We start from the raw sequence: 8,655 nt of genomic DNA on the forward strand, positions 1-8,655 counted from the left end.
ACATCTTTCCTAATTTTAAACCATTCAATATTCCCTTATTCTGTTTGAACAACTGCCCCTTGGTCTATGTACAGGTTCCCCATGAGCACAATGAAGTATTCTGGAACACTTATTTTCTGCAATGCTGTCCACAGCTTGCCATGATGATTCACACAATCGAAAGTCTTTGAGTAGTCAATAAAGTACAGGTAAACATATTTCTGGTATTCTCTGCATTTAGCCAAGATCCATCTGATGTCAGCAATGATATCCCTCGTTCCATGTCCTCTTCTGCAACCACCATGAACCTCTGGAAGTTCTCTGTCAGTGTCTGGTTGCAGCTGTTTTTTTCAGTTGGGTCACTTCTCTTTGGAATGGGCACAAATATGGATCTCTTCCAGTCAGTTGACCAGGTAGTTGTCTTCCAAATTCTTGGCATAGATGAGTGAGTGCCTTCAGTGCTTCATCAGTTTGTTGAAATATTTTAATTTGTATTCCATCAATTCCCAGAGCCTTGTTCTTTGCCAATGCCTTCCGTGCACCTTGGACTTCTTTCAGTATCATTGGCTCTTAATCCTATGCTACCTCTTGAAATGGTGCAATATTGACCATCCCTTTCTGGTACAGTGACTCTGTCTATTCCTTTCATCTTCTTTTGATGCTTTCTGCATCATTCAATATTATGCCCATAGAGTCCCTCAATATTTCAAGTCGAGGCTTGAATTTTTTCTTCAGTTCCCTCAACTTGAGGAATGCTGAGCATGTTCTTCCTCTTGGTTTTCTAACTCCAGGTCTTTGCACATTTCATTATAATTTTGGACTTTGTCTTCCTGAACTGCCTTTTGAAATTTTCTATTAATCTCTTTACCTCCTCATTTCTTCCATTTGGTTTAGCACCTCTACACTGGAGAGCAAGTTTTAGAGTCTCTTCTAATATTCATTTTGGTCTTTTCCTTCTTTCTTGTTTTCTTAATGGCCTTTTGCTTTCTTCCTGAATGATGTTCTTGATGTCATCCCACAACTCTTCTGGTATTCGGTCTTTAGTGTCTAATGCAACAAATCTGTTCTTGAGGTGATCTTGGAATATATTCAAACAGGTCATTTTTTGGCTCTTGTGGACTTGTTTTAATTTTCTTAAGCTTCAGTTTGAACTTGCATATGAGCAATTGATGGTCTGTTCCACAGTCTGCTCCTGGCCTTGTTTTGGCTGATGATATAGAGTTTTTATACCATCTCTTTTCACAGATGTAGTCCATTTGATTTCTGTGTATTCCATCTGGTGAGGTCCAGTCTTCTTTTATGCCTGCTGCCAAAAGAACCAATAGATCCATTTTGGAAGAAGTACAGCCAGAGTGCTCCTTGGAGGCCAAGATGGCCAAACTTTGTCTCTCATACTTTGGACATATTGTCAGGAGGGACCAGTTGCTGGAGAAGGATATTATGTTTGGTAAGGTAGAAGGTCAGAGAAAATGAGGAAGACCCCCAACAAGATGGATTGGCCAAGTGGCAGCATCGATGGACTCAAGCGTGGCAACAGTAGTGAGGTTGGCATAAGGGCGCTATGAGTCAGTACTGACTCAATGGCACCTAACAACAACAAAGAAGGTATTTGAAATGAACAAATCACTGATATTGAAGAATTCTATCATGCAATCTCCAGCATCATTTCTGTCACCAAGGCCATATTTTCCAACTACTGATCCTTCCTCTTTGTTTCCAAACTTTGTATTCCAATCACCAGTAATGATCAATACATCTTGATTGCATGTTTGATCAAGGGTTTCCAGTAGAGATCAGCAATTCCATTCCTAATTATATGTCCCCCAAAAGTGAAAGCAGGAATGCAAACAAATACTTGTATAACAATGTTCATTGCACCAATATTTACATGGCCAAAAGGAAAAAAAAAACAGCCTAAATGTCCTAAATGTCCATCAACAGATGAATGGAATATTACTCAGACATAAAGATAAGTGAAGTCCTGATATGTGTTACAACACAGAAGAAACTTGAAAACATTAAAGCTGAGTGAAATAAGTCAGTTACAGAAGAACAAAAACTGTATCAGATATCTAGAATAGATAAACGTGTAGAGAACAAAGTTCATTAATGGTTTCCAACCTTTGCATTCCAATCGCTGGTAATGATCAATACATCTTGATTGCATGTTTGATCAATTTCAGATTAAAGAAGTTGGCATTTCATCATCACAGGCTTTAGTTATTGGTTAGTAAATTTGAATAGTAATGGTATTAAATGGTCTTCCTAGTTTTGTTGTTGTTGTTAAGTGCCATCAAGTTGGTTCTGACTCAAAGTGACCCTACATAGGGTTTCAAGGAATGACTGTTGAACTTGAATTGCTGACCTTGCAATTGAAACTGACCTTGCAGTACAGCGCATTAACCCACAGTGGCACACCAGGACTCCCTTGTATAGACACTAGCCTATCACAGACAATGTTGTACTTCAAGGCAGATCTTGATTTTTTTTTTTTTTATGATGACTACAATGCCATTCCTTCTCAATTTGTCATTCCCAGCCTAGTAAATCATGTGATTGTCAGATTTGAAATGACCAATGCCTGTCCATTTCAGCTCATTAATGCCTAGGGTATTAATGTTTATGCATTCCATTTTATTTTTGACAACTTCCAATTTTCCTAGATTCATTCTTTGTAATCCCATGTTTCGATTATTAATGGATGTTAGAGCTGTTTCTCTTCATTTTGAGTTGTGCCCCATCAGTAAATGAAGGTCCTGAGTGCTTTACTCTTATTTGTGTCATTACATTCAACTCTACTTTGAGGAGGCATCTCTTCCACAGTTATACTTTGAGTGCCTTCCATCCTGAGGGGCTCATCTTGTGACACTATATCTGACAATATTCTGATGTACTTCATTATGTTTTAATATTCAATATTCTGGTGTTGACAGTGCTCCAGTATTATTCATAAGGTTTTCAGTGACTACATATTCAGAAGTGGTCCATCTCTCTTCCTTCTTCATAGTCGGTCTTTGTCTGGAAGCTCAGTTGAAACCTGTCCTCCATGGGTGACCTGCTGGTATTTAACATACCCTTGGCATAGCTTCCAGAACCACAGCAACACACTGGCAGACGAGTGGTGACCTTCTAACTCCCCATTAGTTTGTTACAGCGAACCCCCCATGCATCAGATCACTAATGTGCAGTCTCTGATCTTGAGGAACTGTCTGTCAGCTGGAGAAGCTGAGAGACAGGTCGAAATGTACACTGACCATCATAGATTCACAAGACAGGAACACTATCACAGCCTGGAAGTCCAGCAGGATCTAGTGGTGGTCATCTCTGAGCAAAATGAAATGATGAATAATAGTTTGCCAAGCAAAATAGTATGTAAAGGATTTCCAGGCAAAGGGACCACTTAGGAGAAGGCATGTGTGTGAGACCTATAAGCATGAAGTGTCCCTCCTTGCATTGTCCCTTCCTTCAGATTTCTGTTTCCTTCTTCACCATACCCCATCCTGCTATTTTTCCTTTGGGGTCTTTTTACTGTGAGAACTAAGAGAAGACAGCCTTGTTTGTCAGGGTCTCAAAAGTTTTGCGCCTGTGTCAGAATGCAGTCTGACCACTTTTCTATCGCTCATTTTAGTCGAGAAAAATTGAGTTTTCCTTCTCTGAAATTATTCTACTTTACACAGTTTTTGGTTTCACAGATTTTACTGAATAAGCTTTAAAAGACAGTTCCTTAAGCCCTTGCTACTCAAAGCATGGCCTCACCTAGGAGCTTGTTCCAAGTGCAGACTCTTGAGTCACATGCCTCACAAGTGAATCAGAATTCGCATTTCACAAAGATCCAAAGGTGGTTCATAAGCATCTTAACATTTAACAAGTGCTTCATTATGTCACTGGAATTAGGAGAAGGGCTAACAGCAAGACTAATCATGTGATTGTTGTTGTTAAGTGCCGTTGAGTCAGTTCTGACCCATAGGGACCCTGTGTAGCATTTCTGAGGAGCATCTGGTGAGCTTGAATCACCGACCTTGAGGTTTAAACCAACCTTGCAGTCCAGCAAATTAACCCACAGCACCACACCAGGACTCCTAATCATGTGATGTTGTTGTTGTTAAATGCCGTCCAGTCAATTCCGACCCATAGCGAGCCTGTATAGGGTTTCCAAGGAGTAGCTGGCGAGCTTGAACTGCCGACCTTGCAGTTCAAACAGCTTTGCAGTCTGGCACATTAACCCACAGCGCCACACCAGGAATCATGTGATATGAGCCTTTTAATAGTCATTTTGCAGCAAATTAGTTCTCCGAAGATGAGGTAAGTCAAAAAATAGTGCTACAAAGTCATAGAAAACTTCATTAAACAAAAAATATCAAGGTGTGAAACAATGGCCTCTAAACATATCCTCCATCTAGTTCTATACATTGCTGAAGGCAGTGTTTCCATCTTCCTAATCAATGCCTGAAGAATCTGGTACTCTTTGATTGACATCTCATCAAAATGGCAGGCTCACAAATTGTGTTCCTTTTAAGTGTTCTTTTAGTTTGAGAGCCAAAAGAACTCTTAAGGGGCAAGATCAGGGCTAGAGGGTGGATGGGGTAAGCTTTTCCAATGAAATGCTTACAGGATAGCTCTTGTTACCCTCGAAGAATGAGCAGGTGCGTTGTCATGAGGGAAAAATAGTCCTCTGCACTTTTCTGGCTTTTTTCTCACCAATGTACTTTTCAATTCTTTTAGAACTTCTTTCTAATTAGTTCCTGTGATCATCTTGTGTCCTTTGAGCAAATCCACACATACACACACAAAAAAAAACAAAACAAAACAGAAAAAGAAAACAAAACAGTGCCCCCCAAACATCATCATAAACTTCTGAGCTGACCTCTCACCTTGAGTTTAACTGGCCCAGCAGATCCTCTCAGGAGCCACTGTACTGATTGAACCCTTTTTTTTTTTTTTAAAGGTACCCAACAACACTAAGACAAGTGTATTACTAAGATAACTTGTCTACAGCTATCCCCTGGTCACAGAGACATGTTTAAACATGTTTTGTTTGGAACTACCCAGTGCATATATGAACTAGAACCCTAGTAACAATACGTTTTCACTTACCCTCATTTTGTTTGCACCAACAATAATACTACATAAAGCTACTTTTATTTGAGGCATGTCTTATCACCTTAATTAGACTATAATCAAGGGCTCTGTGTCCTAGATTCATTATTACTCTCTAGTGCCTAAGGGCAGAAAGGAGATGCCAAGATGACAGAGACAGTATCTTCCTGAGCTTTGCAATGAGATGGATAGACCCAGCGGCTACAGCAATAAGCTCAAATATAGCAATGATGGTGAGGATGGCACAAGAGCGGGCAGTGTTTCATTCCCGTGTGTACAGGCTCACTATGAGTCAGAATCGACTCAGCAGCAATCTAGTAAGAGGATCAGGTTCAATATGAACTGTAATTCAGCTTTACTCTGCTCTGCCAAGGAGCACGTCCAAATGTCTTGAACACATTTCTTGATGTCACTGAGCCCTAGCATTCTGTCTTATGAAATGAGGATAACAGGCAATTTGAAGGATTAAAGATGATGTGTATTAAGTACCCAGTATGAGATCTGGCACAGAGCTGGCATTCAGCAAATGGTAGCTATGATAGTAAGTAGTAATAAGCAGCTGAAATGAGATGCAAATCAACAGGCAGATAGACCAGTGAAGGGAGAGGGCCTCAGAACAGCGCTCAAGGAAGGACTGGTATGAGAAATGGTGAGTAACTAACTGAAAGCAGTTACCATTGAGTTAATTATGACTCCTGGTGACTTTGTGAATACCAAAGTAGACTCGGCTCCATACGGTTCAATGGCAGATTTTTTAGAAGTCAGTCAAGGTGCCTCTAAGTGGACTGGAACTGCCCATCTTTTGATTAGAAGCTAAGTGTGTTAACCTTTGCAGCACCCAGGGACAGGCAGAAGAGTATACAGAGAAAGTTTTGTAAGTGAATGAAATGAAATAAAAGTCAACGGAATCTCAGAAATGAGATTGCAGAAGGCATGTTTGGGAAATGAAAAGCTCAGCTGATTTTTTTCTTTGTCTTTCTGATTTGTGAATAGATAGGAACAGTCTTTAAAAAAAAAAAAAAGGTAAAAGTAATTAGAGCCCTTTAAAAATATTTCATACATTTTATGCATTTAACAAGTTGCCTTTACTCCAAAGATTAAAGTGACAGGAAATGCGACCTCCCAGAAAATCTAGGACATATGGTGGCTTCACATTGTGGTTGTACATGCAGATTTAGCCCTTGTGTTGACTGCCTGCTGCCCAGACAGAGAGAGCGGGGTGAACTCAGGACAGAGCCCTGCTTCAGCCTGAAAGATCCTCTGCCTCTTCTCGCTAGTACATTCCCTCCCCCACTAACAAATTGTACAGAGCCCTGGCCAGGTCAGGAATGCCTGAGCATGACAGCACCATTTTGCAAAGTAAAGAGTCTATTTGTAAAGATAATGGCAATACCCAGGCCAAGCCCACCATGGGAGAATCTTGGCTCCTAATTAGAAAGAGCACTGCATCTTAATGAGGATGCCTTGGTAGGCAGTTGGCTCCCGCCTTGACTGCCAATGAATCTGGGGCAGAGGGGATGTTGGCAGAGAGAACACAGAGCAGGTGAGGAAAAGAAAATAGAGAAATGTGCTTATCTCTTGGAAATGTTAAGCCTCAGAATTATTTCGTTGTTGTTGTGAAGTGCCATCGAGTCGGCTCCGACCCATAGTGACTCTGTATAGGGTTTCCAAGGAGCAGCTGGTGAGCTTGAACTGCCAACCTTGAAGTTCAAACAGCTTTGCAGTCTGGTGCATTAACCCACAGTGCCACACAAGGACTTTATTTCCCCATTATTCTGTCATTCCATAGGCAGTTTCTCTGAGAACAAATGTCTCTTAAAAGAAGCATTGGGTCTTGGGTGAACTAATGTAAGAACAGTTCTGTTGTCGTTGTTGTTAAATGTTGTGGAGTCACTTCTGACTCATAGCAACCCTGTATTGGGTTTCCAAGGAGTGACTGGTGGGTTTGAACCGCCAACCTTGTGGTTATCAGTCCAGTTCTGATCCTACAGCACTACATTAGGACTCTAAGAACAACTTTAGCAACGCTGGAACTAGTGCTGAGACAGGGAGACAGACGCCTAAAGGGGTGGAGGCCCCAAACAGTGGGTCATCCATAGCTTTTGAAAGGCATTTAAGACATTGTTAAGAGGCCTACATGAGCCCCTGGGTAGTACAAAGAGTTAACATATTCAGCTGCTAATCTAAAGGTTGGGGGTTGGAGTCTACTCAGAGGCACCTTGGAAAAAAGTTCTGGTGATCAACTTCTATAAACCAACCAATGGAAAATAGCAAATGTGGGGAAATTGGAACCTTTATCCATTGCTTATGGTAATACAAAATAGTACAGCCACTGTGCAAAGAAAGCAGTTTAGAAGTTCTTCAAAAAGTTAAGCATAGAAGTACCATGTGACGCAACAATTCCACTCCTTGATATATCCGCAAGAGGCCTGAGAGCAGCAAAGTGAGCAGACACGTATGCACCAATGTTCACTGCAGTACTATTCACCACAGACAAAACAAAAGGTGGAAATACCCTAAGTGTCCAACAATGGATGGCAGACTAAATACAATGTGCTGCATGCCTACAAATGCCATACTCCTTTGCCAATAGGAACCAATACAACGTAGAGGAACCTCAGCAACCTTATGCCCAATGAAATAAATCTAGCACAAAAGGACAAATACTGTATGAATTTACTTATATAAAATAAGAAGAATAGGCAAATGTACAGAGTCAAATTGATTAGTGGTTACTAGGGGTAGGTAGGAGGGCAATAGGGAAAAGTCACTGTTTAGAAAGCAGTGAGTGTTGGTGCAACAGGGAATTTGGCAAGGAGTATGAATGGTGGTTGCACAACATGATTCATGCCATTGATATCACTAAAATGTGCACCTGGAAAAAGTTGAATTGGCATTTTACAGATTATATAGAATCCTGGTACAAGCCACAGGCCCATAGTTCAAGCCTGCCAGCAGCTCCATGGGAGAAGTATGAGACATTCTGCTCCTGTTCTCACTATGAGTCAGAACTGACTTAATAGTGCTTAACAACAATTATATATATATATATATATATGCTAGAAAATAATCAAAAAGAAAACTCTATGGAGCATAGTTCTACACTGACACAAGTGACGTTGCTATGAAAAAGAGTTGACTCAAAGGTAAAAGGTCTAAGGAGAAACTGGTTGGTGTTGTGGTTTTTATTTTTGCATTTTTCTGGTTGGCAAAGAGAGAGCAGCAATGTTCTGACCTCCATACATCCTATGGAGAGTATCAGAAATCATTCAAGGTCATTTAAGAATTTCAAAGTCTGTTGCTAGATGTACGGTTTACTAAAGATGGATAGCTTAAAAGAAGCAGCACTCTTAAGCATCTGTGTAGTTTCTGAACTCTCTGTCAAACAGAATGATTTTCATACTGACAATGGTGAAATGGCCATTGGTAGGTGAGGATGGAAACTCCAAGACGCATGAAGGAACTGTGAGAAGCTTTCTATGACTTTAAGTCTTGAGTCCATGCAGCTTACACTGTAGAGTACCAAGAGAGTGTGTAATGGAGATGGTTGCACTATAGTTATTATCTCTGGAGAATCTG

The sequence above is a fragment of the Chrysochloris asiatica genome, unplaced genomic scaffold (assembly GCF_000296735.1).
Source record: "Chrysochloris asiatica unplaced genomic scaffold, ChrAsi1.0 scaffold00008, whole genome shotgun sequence".
NCBI lineage: Eukaryota > Metazoa > Chordata > Mammalia > Afrosoricida > Chrysochloridae > Chrysochloris > Chrysochloris asiatica.